The following is a 17,234-nucleotide window of genomic DNA, read 5'->3' as shown; positions in this document are numbered from 1 at the left end:
GGACAGACTGGACGATTCCTACACTGCATGAGTTGTAACTGGGGGCCCGATTCACAGATCTAACTTAAGACAAAATCCTAAACTTACTACCATTTTGGTATTCACAGAAGGCACTTACTCATTTCGGTATTCACAGAAGTTAGGAGTCCTAACTTTAGGACTCCTAAATGCCTTCTGTGAATACCGAAAGTCTTAAATTTAGGATTTTTCTCAGTTTAGTAGTAGTATAGTTAGGACTCCTAACTTTAGGACTCTTAAATGCCTTCTGTGATTACCGAAAGTCTTAAATTTAGGATTTTTCTCAGTTTAGTAGTAGTATAGTTAGGACTCCTAACTTTAGGACTTCTAAATGCCTTCTGTGATTACCGAAAGTCTTAAAATTAGGATTTTTCTAAATTTAGTAGTAGTGAAGTTAGGACTCCTAACTTTAGGACTCCTAAATGCCTTCTGTGAATACCGAAAGTCTTAAAATTAAGATTTTTCTCAATTTAGTAGTAGTAAAGTTAGGAGTCCTAACTTTGGGATTCCTAAACTGAGAAAAATCCTAATTTTAAGACTTTCAGTATTCACAGAAGGCATTTAGGTGTCCTAAAGTTAGGACTCCTAACTTCTGTGAATACCGAAATGAGTAAGTGCCTTCGGTGAATGCGAAAATGGTAGTAAGTTTAGGATTTTGTCTTAAGTTAGTTCTGTGAATCGGGCCCAACGTATTTAAAAGAGTGTATCAATAGTATGTAGCTAGTTAGAGGTCTGCTTGTATAGTGCACAACATATTATAGATGTACTTGTGTTAGTCGCGTGGCCATTCTATAAGTTCCTGACTAGTTACTAGAATAATTACAGTATTACAAACAGAGTGTATAGTGAATTTATAAGTGCTTAGGTATTGGTGGAGTAATAGGATAAGTAGATAGTGCTGGATGGGTGATTGGAGAAATGCATGGGACAGACAAGAGGATTCCTACACTGCATAGGTACTAACTGGGTATTTAGAAGAGTGTATCAATAGTTTGTAGCTGGTTAGAGGTGTGCATGCATAGTGTACAAAATATTGTACCTGCACTTGTGTTTTTGACTACGCCATTCCTTAAGTATACGACTAATAACTGGAGTAATTTCAGTGTTGCAAAGAACGTGCGTGATGAATTTATAAATGCTTAGGTATTGGTGGAGTGATAGGATACGTAGATAGTGCTGGATGGGTGAATGGAGAAGTGCGCAGGACAGACATATGGATTCCTAGACTGCATAGGTACTAACTGGGTATTTAGAAGAGCGTATCAATAGTATGTAGCTGGTTAGAGGTCTGCATGCATAGTGTACAAAATATTGTACCTGCACTTGTGTTAGTGGCTAGGCCATTCCATAAGTATATGACTAATAACTGGAGTAATTTCAGTGCTGCAAAGAGAGTGCATGCTAAATCTATTAGTGCTTAGGTATTGGCAGAGTGATAGGATATGTTGATAGTGCTGTATGGTTGAATGGGACAGACAGCAGGATTCCTAGACTGCATAGGTACTAACTGAGTATTTAACCTCTTGGGTGCTGGTTTATTTCCCGCGCTGTGCGGGAGAAATAAACGGTGGGCGGGATTACGACGGCTCCAGGCCGTCGTGTGCACACGCCCACCGGGATGCATGACGGCCGGGAGCCGTCATGAGCATACAAGGGGTTAAAAGACTGTATCAAAGCTATATAGCTGATTAGAGGTCTGCATGCATAGTGCAATGAATATTGGAGCTATACTAGTACTGGTGTGTCTATGGTTTCGAGAATGGTAGTCTGTATTTTAGGGTGTGAGGAGGTGCATCAGATGATCACGTAGATGATGTCATCAGTGATGTCATGAGTGATGTCACTGCCCATGTCATGAGTGATGTAATATGTGATGTCATCAGCAGTGCATTACGTTAATCCAAACAGCTGGCGGCCATATTGGCCTGGTCACGATGTGAAAATTCAGGAATTGATACAATAAAGAAAAGAAAACAATCAAACACTCACACCCAGTCAACAGATCTGGGTTTGATCCATCACCGTTCTTTAGCCCACTCTGCCACCCCAGTTCAGACAGCTTGTTTCTGGTCCAGGGAAGGCATGGCTTGGCAGTTCGGGCTGGACTGTTCCCATGAGGCACAGGGTCAGACTGATTTGCATATGGCCATGTCTGAACTGGGGTGGCAGAGTGGGCCAAAGAACGGTGATGGATCAAACCCAGATCCGTTGACTGGGTGTGAGTGTTTAATTGGTTCTGATGCTCCGTCCATCTCCACCCCCTTCTGTACCGCTTTGTTCGCCATAAGTTGGTAGGGTATGCTCAGACATGAGTCCCTTGCTCACTTTGCCACTGGATTCAAGCAAGCCTGGCTGAAGACGGCTGAAATGCCAGAAACCGGTCCTAGGAAGCTTGTTTCTGGTCCAGGGAAGGCATGGCTTGGCAGTTCGGGCTGGACTGTTCCCATGAGGCACAGGGTCAGACTGATTTGCACATGGCCATGTCTGAACTGGGGTGGCAGAGTGGGCCAAAGAACGGTGATGGATCAAACCCAGATCTGTTGACTGGGTGTGAGTGTTTGATTGGTTCTTATGTGCCGTCCATCACCACCCCCTTTTGTACCGCTTTGTTCGACATAAGTTGGCAGGGTATGCTCAGACGTGAGTCCCTTGCTTACTTTGCCACTGGATTCAAGCAAGCCTGGCTGAAGACGGCTGAAATGCCAGAAACCGGTCCTAGGAAGCTTGTTTCCGGTCCAGGGAAGGCATGGCTTGGCAGTTCGGGCTGGACTGTTCCCATGAGGCACAGGGTCAGACTGATTTGCATATGGCCATGTCTGAACTGGGGTGGCAGAGTGGGCCAAAGAACGGTGATGGATCAAACCCAGATCTGTTGACTGGGTGTGAGTGTTTGATTGGTTGTGATGCTCCGTCCATCACCACCCCCTTTTGTACCGCTTTATAAATAATTTAGAGCACACAACATAAAGGTGTTGAATTTGACAGCTTTTAGTTACAAACTATTTTGAGCAACATGTGTTGAATTTGGCGCTATTCCCCTGTTAGTCCCCCCTAACCCAAGCCTCAATTTTAGGCTTCGGTTATTGGGTGGGATAATCACCACCATGAGGAAAACTGTGAGATAGGGAGCACTAGTGCAGAGATACCACAAATTCAAAAACTTTGTGCATCCTTTATCAAAAATTAATCTACTTAGGCGGGGCCCTCTTATCTCCTATCTCTTTCCCACAGAGAGGAAAAGAAAAACCTAAGCGGTGTAACTCAACCTGTACCTTGAAATCAGCGATTTTAGGTGGAGTTTGGGCAAGCGTTATAAGAGCTTTAGCTGCCACACCTGCTGCTATGCCAGCCACTACTATACCAGCCACTCGTACTTCTGGTCAGCCCAAGAAGTTTCCCTCCCTACATTGCATCCGGGATCGACCAGCCATCTACGGTTTCAGGTGCAAAAGGCAAAAAGCAGGGCAAAAGCAAGCAGGGAAGAGAGAGAGTCAAGGAGAATCAAGGGTGCAAGGGCATATAACTATCAACCACCTCAAAACACACGCACCTTTGAGGCGCATAAGACAACCCCACGTACAGCACAAGCCAAGGAAAGCACAAGGAATTAAGTGGCTCAACAGCTTAACAATGGTCAAACAGCCCTTTACAGCAATCCTAAGTGAAAACCCTCTCGGAGTGAAAAGCAGACTCAGCTTCCATGAACAGTGATTAGTGATTAGCGAAGTGAGGGAAGTGTGAGCCCCAGGCCAGCACTCAGTCACATCAATATCCAACTTGCTGCCAGTCCAGAGCAGCATCCCGCCAGAGGATAGCTTTAGTACCGCAAAGATTTTGTGAACAGCTGGAAACAAAGTAACTGTGAAAGCACAAATAAATATAAAAGTGAATGAATCACCACAAGCATTACCAACAAATGCAACCAAAGCGGCTCTAGAAGCAACACAAGCACAACAAATCATGAGTCTTCCATCACCTCCCTCACTTTAACATGGGGATTAAGTTAGGCAAAAGTCAAGCACTGGTTCTGCCCAGGGACAAAATTGACAATTACTTTACAGCAACCGAAGATGAAAATACTTTAAGGAGTCAGTCAAAGGTTTTACCAAAATCCGTATTGGAATTCCTAATAAATTTTTTTGGACAAGCACAGGAAGCCCAGAGGGAAGAAGTTCCTTCTCCTAAAGCAAAAACACAAACCTTTACAGGGCCCCTGCACAACTATAATACTTTACTTTCTCCTATTAAGTCTTGTCCTTGGTCTGGTCTTCAGCAGAATTGCAAGTCGACCTCTTACAAGCCCTAGTGTTCCATGTTTTGGGTATAGAAAAAAAACTCCAAGAACTAAACCTCATAATTGAGCGGGTGCAAAAAGACCCTCACACAACGTATCACGAATGTCAATGTTCCAGCACCATGAACCAACTGAAGTCTATCCCGGCGATTTTAACAGACATCCTGGTATAAGTAAAAAGACCAATGAATATAGTTACATCAGCTAGCAGTGTTAGCTAGCGCTTCTACCAAAACATGTCCTAGTCAACAGAATCTCACCACTTCTTCAGGCTCATTGGAAAGTGCGAACAAAATTGACGGAAGTCTGAGAGACTCAGACTCAGATGACATCCAGCCAGAAACCTCGAACAAGACACCCAAAGAAATCAACAAAGTGATGTTTTGTCAGTTGATGCAGCAGTATTAAATCCACAGCAACAAAATTCCAGTGACCCAATACCAAAAAGGGAATGCAAGCAAATCAAAGGCAAAACAAACAGAAGAGGAGCTAGTTACTGTACAGACTCGTCAAAATCAGGCACAACAACCACCCATAACACGTGGTCAACCTGCGAATTCACAAGAGGCAGACCTTGGAAATGAGTTCCTGGGAAACAAGGCTAATGGGTGTTCCCCCGGAAATATGTCCGAACCCAGACCTCAAGTCAACCACTGTGGAAAGAGCACACTCCTGCCAGTTTCTACAACATTAAAGACAAGCAGACATAAAGCTTACTTGTTATCATCCCTCTCTACCCAAGACCAAAAAGAAGATGACCTCCCTTTGCATGATCCCCGGTTAGAACAATCAAGCATATCCTAATACATCCCAAAACAATAACATTTTTATAACAGAAAAAGTTTGGTTGAAACCCAGCCACGTCGCAATCTTCGACAAATTATGCTGATTTGTCCTTTATATTAGGTGATCAGTCTGAGACTCAGAAAACATAAAAAGACTTGACAAAAACAACCCGCCTTCAAATTCCAACTTAAGGGAAACCGTCCACAGGAGAAAATCTATTCAGCTGAATTTTTGCAGTATTACATCACCACAGAGCTGACACTCCATCAGGCAACGACGGACAAATATTTCCAGAAGGATTATTAACGCTAGAATTGATTCCCCATTACAACTCAAAAAGATGTCATGATATTCTCAAACAAAGTTCAATATTAAAACTTACAAGTACCAATGAAATATTAAAACATCTAAACACAAACCTCACTGAAAGTGTAAAATTTAAACCACTCCCAAAAGCAAAAGGGAGATAAATGATGGTTGTAACCTGGAGTGACCCAAAAATCACAATGGAACTCTGGAGCCACAGAGAACTTTTTTCAAAATGGGGAATTAAAATAAAAACAATTGGAACAGAATGGTATCCCAGCCCGCTAACTCTAACAACAGAACCGAGAATGGCAACAGACTGTGGATTACTTCGTGGGGCAGTAGGATCCATCAACAGTGCCCTGGAGTGCTGGCCCAATCTACGCATAATCCGCCAGGTAGCAACTGAAGTAGCCTGAAAAAGCAGAAAAGTTATCCGGGCATCGAGACTAATATAAGTGAGGCATGAGTAAGTAACTTAAAATTGTGCTCTTGAAACATCAATGGCATCTGCAAAAAAACAGCGGAGTCAGACCTCTTAGTTTTTCTTAAAAATGTGATATCTTACTCTTTCAGGAAACCTGGTCCATGGCACAGAAACCGATCAATGACTTTAAAAAATATCATCTATAAGCCAGCAAGGGATAAGCATTAGGTAGAGCATCGGGTGGCCTATCAATTTACCTCAACACCGCCATACCTTGGAAATCTGAATTGATTGAGCTAGGACAAACTTGGCTCCAATGCATTAAAATCTCACTATCGCAATACCCACCTAATGAATTGTTGCGCAAACATGAGAAAATTCACTACTAATATGTAATGTGTACATTCATCCGGGATCAAAAGCAAAACTGGAGAAAATTGAGACCTTGATAGCCCTGCTCAAATGATTGCAAACTACCTTCCCACAAGCAGGTATCGTGCTGTCAGGCAACTTCAATATGTTTTTATTACAAGAGGACCCAGTCCAAAGCAAACTACAATACAAATTAAAGGGAAAAGCATATTTTCTGAAATTATAAATCACAGCCAAAAAAAGATCGTTATGGCAATCTTGGCGCCTCAACATTAGCCGAAATAGGGATGCTAATTTTAAATGGACGTCTACCACAAGGCCAACCAGCTGTCCCCACTAGAATATCTAAACAGTAAACTCTGTCCTAGACTACACAATAGTGGACATAGAGCTACTACAAATGATCTCCAGTTACCAAATTATCCACAGATTAGAGAGCGATCATAGCCCCCAGGCAATTGATTTTTTCGTCCACAACGCAAGAGCAGCTGAAAGAAAGGAGTTGTTGGCAGTCCCTAGCCCGTACAATCTAAAAAGGCTGCCATGGAATGGCAAACACACCTGCGAATTAATGAATTACATGAAAAAATCTAACAACAATCACACAAGTACAAATCATGAAACAGCCATGGTGAAATTGGGAAAATATGATAATGATGTTCATTTCCAAATTTTCAGCACATAAAAAGCACTATGAAAATAAACCGAGGAAAACAACCTCATAGTCTGTCAGCTCGTTAGAAGGTAAAAAAAAGGGCATTAAATCGGGAAATAACAAAAATACATGGAAATGCCCTACTAACGAGTGAAGGTGCAAATCAGCAAATCCACCAGTTAAGGAAGAAATACAAACAGGAAGGATGGACTGCCAAGAAATTACAACAAACACAAATCTAGTTAAAGCTGCTGCAGACAAGTAAATGAAATAACAAGAAGAAGTTCTGGGCAGCAATAAATAACATAGCAAATGGCTCATTCTGCCCTCATATCCCAAGTATTCTAGAGGCAGATTGGATAGCACATCTAAGTCAAAACAACAAGCATGTAACTATGGAAACGTATCAGTATGCCAAGCACGACTTGAAAAATGATCATGCTTAAATCGAGTACAAGGGTATCAAACATGTGACAATGGACAAACATCAGCTCGCCCAGCATCAATCGGAAAATGACAGTGCAGAAACAATGACTGAGGGTAATTGGATTTGAATTAAGCAAGTTGAGACAGTCTTAAAAAAACTCAGATCTAGTGGAGCACCAGGCCCAAACGACATGCCTTATGAGCTCTTTAAACAAGATAAATCATTCTGGGTGGAATATTTGTACACCATAGTTTAATTACGCTTTCCAATCGAACATCATACCCGCATCATGGAGAGGCAGTGTTCTACACCCGATATGCAAAGCTGGCACCAGATCAGATCCGGCGAATCATAGACTATGGGCTCTATTACGATGGTGGGTGGACTCATCGTTTTGGTAAATGGGGCCGCCCGCTATATATGGGGCGGTCCTACAAATCCAATTAGGATGCGCCCGCCACAGTGGCAGGCGCATCCCGCATTTTTAACATTACGGTGGGCAGTGCCTTCAGCAGCACCCACCACATTCTTAAAAAGGCATTTGTGCATTTGCATGCACACCGTGGCAGGCACCACGCGGTGCCAGCCACATTTTGCTGGCAAATACAGGGGGGACCATAGGTATCCCCACGTGCACCGCCCACCCCCCGACACACTGGGGGCCCACATCTATCTCCACATGCAGACTCCACATGCCTTTCCATGGTGGCAACGCTGCCATGGAAAGGCACTTTACTGCCTGCATCTTGATATGGATAGCGGTGTCTTGCAGACACCGCCACCATATCATTCCCCTTTTCCGCCCGGTCTCCTGTTAGACCATCGGAAAACTGGCGGATGGGCTTTCCGTCCGCCGGGGTCAACCCCACCATCCTAATATGGCAGGGGGAAATGGGAGGCGGGCGGTGCATAATGGCGGGCGGATCACCACCACCATATGGGCAGTAGAGATCCGCCCACCATTATAATAGACCCTTAATTGCACTTATCGACGCAGAAGCCAAAATATATGTGTCAAATCTCCTAATAGCTCTCGAAGATTGGATCACCTCTTGCAAGATTCTTCCAATTTCTCAAACAGGTTTTAGACCTGGTACAAGCACAATGTGAAATCTTCTAGCCCTGAATCTCATTGTCGAAAAAGTGCAGCAAAAGTCCACCAAAATATATGGCTGTTTTGTTGACCTGAAAGCAGCATTCAACATGGTACCCAGAGAACTCCTGTGGCAAAAGATGGCAAAATGGAGCATTCTACCACGACTACTACGTGCCATAGTTAACCTACATTCAGACACATGGGTCCAGATTAAATTAGGAAACAGGGAAAGAACCACAGCTAGGATACCAATGCACATTGGTTTAAAAAAAGACGTGTGCTAGCTCTCAGCCTGTTTAATATATTTACAGCGGATCTAGATAAAATGCTTGCAGAAGTTCAAAGGTACCCTCCAAAGCTAACTCAATGCCAAATTAGAGGTTTGCAGTATGCAGATGATATTGTTCTATGTAGCCACACTCCAGCAGGCTTACAACACCTGATCACAAAGCTGTTGAAATACGCAGAGGAACTTGGTCTATCGCTTAATTACAACACAACCAAGGTCATCTGTTTTTCAGCAAACTCATGGCCCAGGAGGAGAAAATATAAGTGGTACGCAGCAGAGAACAGCATAGAGCAAAGTGGCTCCTACAAATATCTGGAAGTAGTGGTTGACTAAAGTTTTAAACTCAAAGAACACCAAATTAATAGAAGAGCACACGCAAATAAATTTTGCTTTAAATGCTCTAAAGCAGAGAACAAAGTGTCCATCAAACTCCTACTTACTAAAAGGTATTGCTGCCAAGTTAGTTCTATCAAATTTTCGGAATCTCCAACAATCAGGCCTCTTTAAATTAGTCTTCCGGATTCTGCAATTTATATCTCAAGCACAAGTGCGCTTGGAATTTGGGTTATTAAACCAAGTCCTGGAAAGGCAAGCAGCGATAATAAAATTGTGCTGGAAATTAAGAGCAGCCCAAGAAGAGTCCTTGCTTGGGCATTGCTGAACTGAATTGAAGAACAAGCCAAAAGGAAAAAAAGCCTGGCCAACCGCATTAGAAAACACTCTAACTATGCTAAATCTGTATGAAGCCTGTGGAACAAACTATAGCTTCTTTGCGTTTAAAAAAAATAGCAAAAAGCCTGGATAGTGGATAAAGCTACTCTAACAAAGAAAAAGCACGGCTGGATGGTTCTCTTTTCATCTGCGACACGGACACCACAGCCGTAGCTGGTCCAACACATAACTCCATCTGGTCAGTATTTTCTACTTTTGATCCGACTGGGAGTCTTCTGCTCAAAAGATCTGGAAACAAACATGGCCGTCTACCCAGTGTAGACTTTGCAAACAGGAAGAAGAGACACTTATACACCTTTTGTGTATCTGCTCAGCACTGAACAATTTGATACGGCATTTTATAATAAGGAGTGCCGTGAAGCGAAAGCTGAACTTATATTGGCAATAAAAAATAACAACATAATGGTCATAAGGGAGAAAAGAATTAAATATAAGAGAATTCTTGCTTATTCAAAAAAACCTGGGATGACAATATTTAGACGGACTTAATTAGTGCAGCTAAGTCCAAAGACCAGGCAGACTTTTGGCAACTAATAACAAAAGGAAATAAGACAGGTAGGGATACTAAGGACCTTTTTCTTGATGCCAATACTTGGGTGGACCACTTTTCCCGCCTCTATGCGGCAGCCGAAACTGAACAAACATTTACAATCATATATTTTGTAACTAACCCAAATGTTAATTGTCTACATTTTAGCTTGGAAGAAACAATTAACGGCAGTTGATGCAGTCAAGCCAGGGAACTTGCACGGCACCGATAAAATTCTGGGAGATTTGCAGAGGCATGACAGCAGTGTCTGGGGCCCATACATACATTGCTCATGCAATGCAATAGCCTCAGGTGCACCAATACCTGAATCTTGGAAAGGGGCAGAAACTACTATGATCTTTAAGAAAGGCAATCGTTCTGACCTCACAAATTATCAACAAATTAGTTTAATTAAGCTTTACAAAACATTTTGCTAGGCATATTTTAAATACATTGAATGATTGGATTGAATAGAATAATGTGCTCTCAAAATTCCAGGCGGGATTTAGAATTAAAACCAGTATTGATATGCTTTTGTTGGAAATATATCAATTTAAAAAAGGCCATCTGTATATTGCCTTTGTAGAACTAAAGGCCGCATTCGATTTTATACCTAGAAATTTACTTTGGGAATCGCTGAAATGCCAAGGGGTGCCAGACGAATTACTCATGCAAATAATAAGATTACTTGAGGATAATTTAGCAAAAGTAAGATGGGGCCTGAGGGGCAAACTCACCAAGGCTATCCCTGTAATAAGGGGTGTATGCCAAGGGTGCGTACTGGCACCCACCTTATTTTCATTATATGTAAATGATATCCCAAGCTATTTGCACGGATGCACACATGATTCGTCTAAGTTGGGGGGGATCTGGTGCCAGCTCTTTTATTTGCTGACAACACCATACTGATATCGCAAACCCCCAAAGGACTACGATGCTAAATGGATTCTTTCCATGCAAATTACAATATGAAGGGCCTTGAAATAAATTCCTGCAAAACTAAGTATATGGCAATAAACCCACATAGATCTTTTAAAAAGCATTTAGTGATTAACAGCCAAAAGCTTGAGTATGTGCAAAGTTTTAATTATTTGGGTATACCACTAGATAAAGAATGATCTTGGAAACCACAATTGGAAAAAAAAACAAGATTACCTTGCTTCAAAACTCATTGCCGATAATAAAGAGACCTTCCCCATCTTGAAAGCGGTGTTCCCCACCTTGGAGGTATTTAAACATAGAGCACAATCAGCCTCTCTTAATGGAGCTGAAATATGGGGGCCCTATTGTAAAAAGAGTTTTGAATTCGGAGAAAACACATTTTTTTGAAAACTATTAAGTCTAAATGTATGAACACCCTTAATTCCAATTGTTATAGACCTAAATGTCAAAAGCACAGACCACCATGCTATATTAAGACCTCTGCTATTTTTAGTGCGACTCTGGTCAACCATAGAACTGACACACTATAAGGAAGGTTTAGAGGAGATCCTAAAGATTGACCAGAGCAGGAGCATCCCATGGCTTAAACTTGGTTTGGGAAACTAGGTCTATCTCATTTTTGGGAAGAAGCAACTCAGTTGACATTACTTTCCAGGAAACTGTTAAAATCTACCTTCTGGGCTTACATTCAAAATAGTGTGCTACTTAGCTTGATAACTAGTACACTAACAACAAAGTTCCTTCTTTTTAAAGAAGTAACAAGCTTTGACTTTTTTCTGGATGAAGTACGCCAACAACTAGTCACATCTTTATATATGAAGTTTAGATATGGTGTTCTACAAATGAATGTGAACACATCAAAATGGGCTAGTAATCATGATGGAAATAATAATGAGTTTTGTGTATTATGTCAAAATGAGACTAAAGAACATTACTTTCATGTATTATTTTTCTGTCCCGCATATGATAAACCCAGGAACAAATGGATTAAACCCATTTGTAGAAACATGAACACTAGATTTTGTCTAGAGGTGGAAAGAATTCTGAAAACAGATACATCCCAAAAAATTGATTTCAGTGTCAGCAGATATTTATTAAGGGGCCGATTCCGATCCTGGAAAAACCGGGTACGAACCGTCGGTCGGAGCGTTTTCTCCGTCCGACTCGTACCCGGGAAAAAAACATTACAAACATGCAAGTACGATTCGCACGGAAACACCATTTCCGTACGAATCGTAAAATACACCGACCGCCGAAAAAATACATACCAATGTGATCCGAGACAGCGCCGACGTAATGTCGGGACACATTCAGGCTGCGTTTTACGAACCAGGAAGTACGATCCGCTCCGACGTCACCCCGTACGGATTAAATTCTCCGGCTGCCAAAAACTGCCGGGAAATCAGGACGACGCGCACAAGGAGCACCTGTACGCGACGGACAGCCATGGACCCGAACCTACGTGTCATCCCAGCACTCATAGCAGTCCACCTGCTCTACAGGAACCGACGCAGACACCGCAGAAGGTCAGAACAACACCCAGGGGCAAAGGGGGGCAGGGGCAGGACACTTAACCCCCACACAAGTCACAAATCACACATGCCCTGGACATTCCTGACCTGCAGGACCCTCGAGGGGGTGGGGGCGTGTCCAGCAACGCAAGCGTCCGCCACAACGGAAGTGGATGTTGACACGAACCGGCAAAACAACACTACCGGTACATGCAATACCCACGCCTTAAGAGCGTGGGTACGGGTCGTACCATGCCCACCCCTACATCACCCCAACAATGGCGGTACGGCCCATACCCACGTTCTGAAGGCCTGGGTACGGGCCGTACCAGCAATGATGGGGTGATGTAGGGGTACGCGTGGTACGACCCGTACCCACGCTCTGAAGGCCTGGGTACGGTGCAGACCCCCAATGGGGTGCCGTAGGGGTATGCACCGTACCCAGCCCTTCAGAGCGTGGGTACGGGTCATACCACGCGTACCCCTACATCACCCCAACAATGCTGGTACGGCCCGTACCCAGGCCTTTAGAACGTGGGTACAGGCCGTACCGCCATTGTTGGAGTGACGTAGGGGTGGGCGTGGTACAACCGGTACCCACGCTCCTAAGGCGTGGGTACGGTACGTACCCAGGCCTGAAGATCGTGGGTACGGGAATGTACAGAGCGCACCCCCACCTGTGTATGAATGGAGCGTACCCACACCCCACCAGTGTATGTACGGAGCGTACCCCCACCCGTGTATGAATGGAGCGTACCCACACCCCACCAGTGTATGTACGGAGCGTACCCCCACCCGTGTATGAATGGAGCGTACCCCCACCCGTGTATGAATGAAGCGTACCCACACCCCACCAGTGTATGTATGGAGCATACCCCTACCCGTGTATGAATGGAGCATACCCACACCCCACCAGTGTACGTACGGAGCGTACCCCCACCCGTGTATGAATGGAGCGTACCGACACCCGTGTATGTCCCAAGCCTACATGCCCAGACACAGGAGGGGTGGGTGCCTATCACTCCCAGCAGTGCCCAGACACAGGAGGAGTGGGTGCAGAGTCCTCCCAGCAGTGCATAGACATAGGAGGGGTGGGTGCAGAGTCCTCCCAGCAGTGCCCAGACATAGGAGGGTGGGTGCCTATCACTCCCAGCAGTGCCCAGACATAAGAGGGGTGGGTGCCTATCACTCCCAACAGTGCCCAGACACAGGAGGGGTGGGTGCAGAGTCCTCCCAGCAGTGCCCAGACACAGGAGGGGTTGGTGCAGAGTCCTCCCAGCAGTGCCCAGACATAGGAGGGGTGGGTGCAGAGTCCTCCCAGCAGTGCCCAGACATAGGAGGGGTGGGTGCCTATCACTACCAGCAGTGCCCAGACATAGGAGGGGTGGGTGCCTATCACTCCCAGCAGTGCCCAGACACAGGAGGGGTGGGTGCAGAGTCCTCCCAGCAGTGCCCAGACATAGGAGGGGTGGGTGCAGAGTCCTCCCAGCAGTGCCCAGACACAGGAGGGGTGGGTGCAGAGTCCTCCCAGCAGTGCCCAGACATAGGAGGGGTGGGTGCAGAGTCCTCCCAGCAGTGCCCAGACATAGGAGGGGTGGGTGCCTATCACTCCCAGCAGTGCCCAGACATAGGAGGGGTGGGTGTCTATCACTCCCAGCAGTGCCCAGACACAGAAGGGGTGGGTGCAGAGTCCTCCCAGCAGTGCCCAGACACAGGAGGGGTGGGTGCAGAGTCCTCCCAGCAGTGCCCAGACATAGGAGGGGTGGGTGCAGAGTCCTCCCAGCAGTGCCCAGACATAGGAGGGGTGGGTGCCTATCACTCCCAGCAGTGCCCAGACATAGGAGGGGTGGGTGCCTATCACTCCCAGCAGTGCCCAGACACAGGAGGGGTGGGTGCAGAGCCCTCCCAGCAGTGCCCAGACATAGGAGGGGTGGGTGCAGATTCCTCCCAGCAGTGCCCAGACATAGGACGGGTGGGTGCAGAGTCCTCCCAGCAGTGCCCATGGAAAGAAAAGGGTGCAGTACCCACAGATACAATGCCCACAATTGTCAGTCAGGTGCTCAAAGACCCTGCAGAACACGTAACATGTGTGCGAGGCTGGGAGTACACACATGCATAGTGTGTAAAAGGGAACATGTCCACATGAAGTCACTTCAATATACTCCACACACAAGTACAGTGACCACCAAGGATGCCACAAATGATGCAGGTGGAGACATTGCCCAGCATGCATGGCCAAAGTTAAACGGATCCGTCACACACCAAGGATATGTAGGCACAGCTCAGCACAACATTTAGGAAACACCCTGCAGGGAAGATGTCAGGGTCCACAGAGGAAGGAACACACCTTGGGACAATGTCACCATGCAGTAAGAGCATACATGATCAAAGTTATTTCGCAAATACCTTGTGATGGCACACAGATACCAGGGTCCATCCCATGAGCAGCACACTACTACATTTGCCAGACACCTAACACATTATCCCCACCCCAAATCATGGAGCAGCACCATCAACAACAATACCAGAAAAGCAGTAGTGTGCAAAGTGAAAAAAAACATAGCATTATTCAGCATTAAAAAAAGATTTGTTATTAAAAGTTGAATATGTACAAGGCCCATAGGGCAGTCCATAGTCCAATTCCTGGTGGGGGACACATAGGGAAGCGTGTCCCCTAGCTTGCCTGCACAGTTCATACCTCCTTTGCTTCCACAGGGTGGGGGTCATCATGTGGGGGGGAAGGACCAGGCACCGCAGGGACAGGAGGGGCAAGGGTAGGTGTTGTGGGTGCAGGGACGGAGGACTCCACCACAGGGGGTGGGGCAGCGACAAAGGTGGAGGTCAGAATGGCGCTGCACACGGTTGCAAGGTCCTCTAGCCTCTCCCATGCACCTGAAGGAACCACATGCCACAAGGAGGGAGGGTGTCGGAGGGATGGGTCGCAGCGCTACTGGGGAAGGGTGTGGACAGGGGAGGGGGACTCAACTACCCTGACCGGGGACTCCTTCGACCACTTGCAGGGTGGTGTCACACTGGGGCTCAGGGACAGAGCGGCCATGAAGGATTCTTTGGTGGAATCCTGGCCAGGAGAGCTGAGGGAAGTGGATTTGGAGGTAGTGGGTTGTGATGAATGTATAGACTCCCACTGTGGCTGCGTGTCTTCCGTTTGCCCCCCGACCCAGTGGGTGTGCCTACTTCACCCTGTGTGTGCGTGACAGGAGGTGTGCGCTTGGCATTCCCTGGTGGTGTGGTGCCTGTGTCTGGTGGGGTGCGTGCATGGGTACGTCTGGGTGTGCTTTGGACAGGCATGGGAGTGGGAAGTGTGGATGGTGCAGGGGTAGGGGGGGACGTAGCGCTGCAGGAGACCCACTGCTGCAGTCAGTGTCGAGTCAATGGACCTCAGCAACTGGCATTGGTCAGCCTGCGCAGCTGAGATGCCCTCCATGTATGCCTCCATCTGAGTGAGCACTCGTGTGTGGCCATGGAGGACATTAAGCATCGCAGTCTGACCAACCTGCAACTGGCACAGGATGTCCACAGACTCGGCATTCGCGGCAGCAGTGGAGACAGGGGCAGGGGGTGCGGTGCCTGGCAAGAAGGAGACACATGGTGACCTAGCACGGCGGGAAGGGACCAGAGCAAGTGGGAGGCCGGTGATGGGAATTGTGGGGGCGGGTAGAGATCGAGTGCTGCTGTCAGCTGTTGGAGCAACCTCCGCCCCCTCTGGGAGATCAGCCTCGGACCCGTCAGCGTCATAGTCGGTGGTGGTACTGGACAGGTTCTCCACCTCACTCCCCTCATCCTCCATGCCACTCGATGCACCAGACAAGACAGCACTGCTGCCACTGGTGCCTGCTCCCTCCTCACGGTCCGTGCCAGTGTCTCCCTCGGAGTCCCCCAACGATGCTGTGGGCAAGGTGAAGAGACAATATTCAGACACCTGTATACATATGTCACATGAGTCAAATCTACATAGGTCACAGTGCATAGCCTGAAAAGCAACATGAGTAACATCTACAACACAAGGTACATATGTAGGCCTTGCAACACACAGCTGGTTGACCCACCATGCCACTGAGAAACAATGGAGAGCATGACCCAACAGCAAATTACTTGCTATAAAATAGGACAGAGGAGCCAGGCTCTGGGGACAATCGTGCACAGCATATGTACCACAAAGCGTTGACAACAAAGGGATGAGCATGAACCATGTCTATTAACTTTTTGCACATGCTGCAAAGCTAATACATTAAAACATGCACAGCATGACTGGGTCACTGCACCTTGAGTGTATGTCCAGACAAACATCACACACAGGCCAGACCTAGCAGGGAGACTTCAGATTTGGACATGTAGGCCTTGCCCGCACAAAGCACCCCCTACCTGAGACAATGTGATTGAGACAGAGGAAGTACTTACACCTCTTACTCTGGGATAAAAACACATGGCCCGATTGTACACAAACTACCCCCGGTGCGCCTGTCCACATATATCATTGACAATCAACCATCATCAGATTGTCGTTCCAAGACACACAGGCACTGCCCACTGTGAGTATGCACAAGCAAAATTGGGTCACACTGTACAGTGGACACATGTAGCACAGTTTACGTCAATACAGATGAGGCCAGGGTACAATGCCACAGAGCCCAACCTATGCCGAAGACACAGAGAATGTCCACATTGTTGGATGACACCCATGATACCTAGGAAAAGGTTCCCCAGGGCACGGTAGTGGCCACACACCTCCATGGTCCTGGATGGATATGACTGCAACTGAAGCAACCGTCCCTGCACTATGCATTACTCCCACTCATGCACATCATGTCAGAGGGCAAAACATTGGACAT

Source organism: Triturus cristatus, chromosome 5_1 (genome assembly GCF_964204655.1).
Source record: "Triturus cristatus chromosome 5_1, aTriCri1.1, whole genome shotgun sequence".
Classification (NCBI taxonomy): Eukaryota; Metazoa; Chordata; class Amphibia; order Caudata; family Salamandridae; genus Triturus; species Triturus cristatus.
This window is presented reverse-complemented; position numbering follows the sequence as displayed.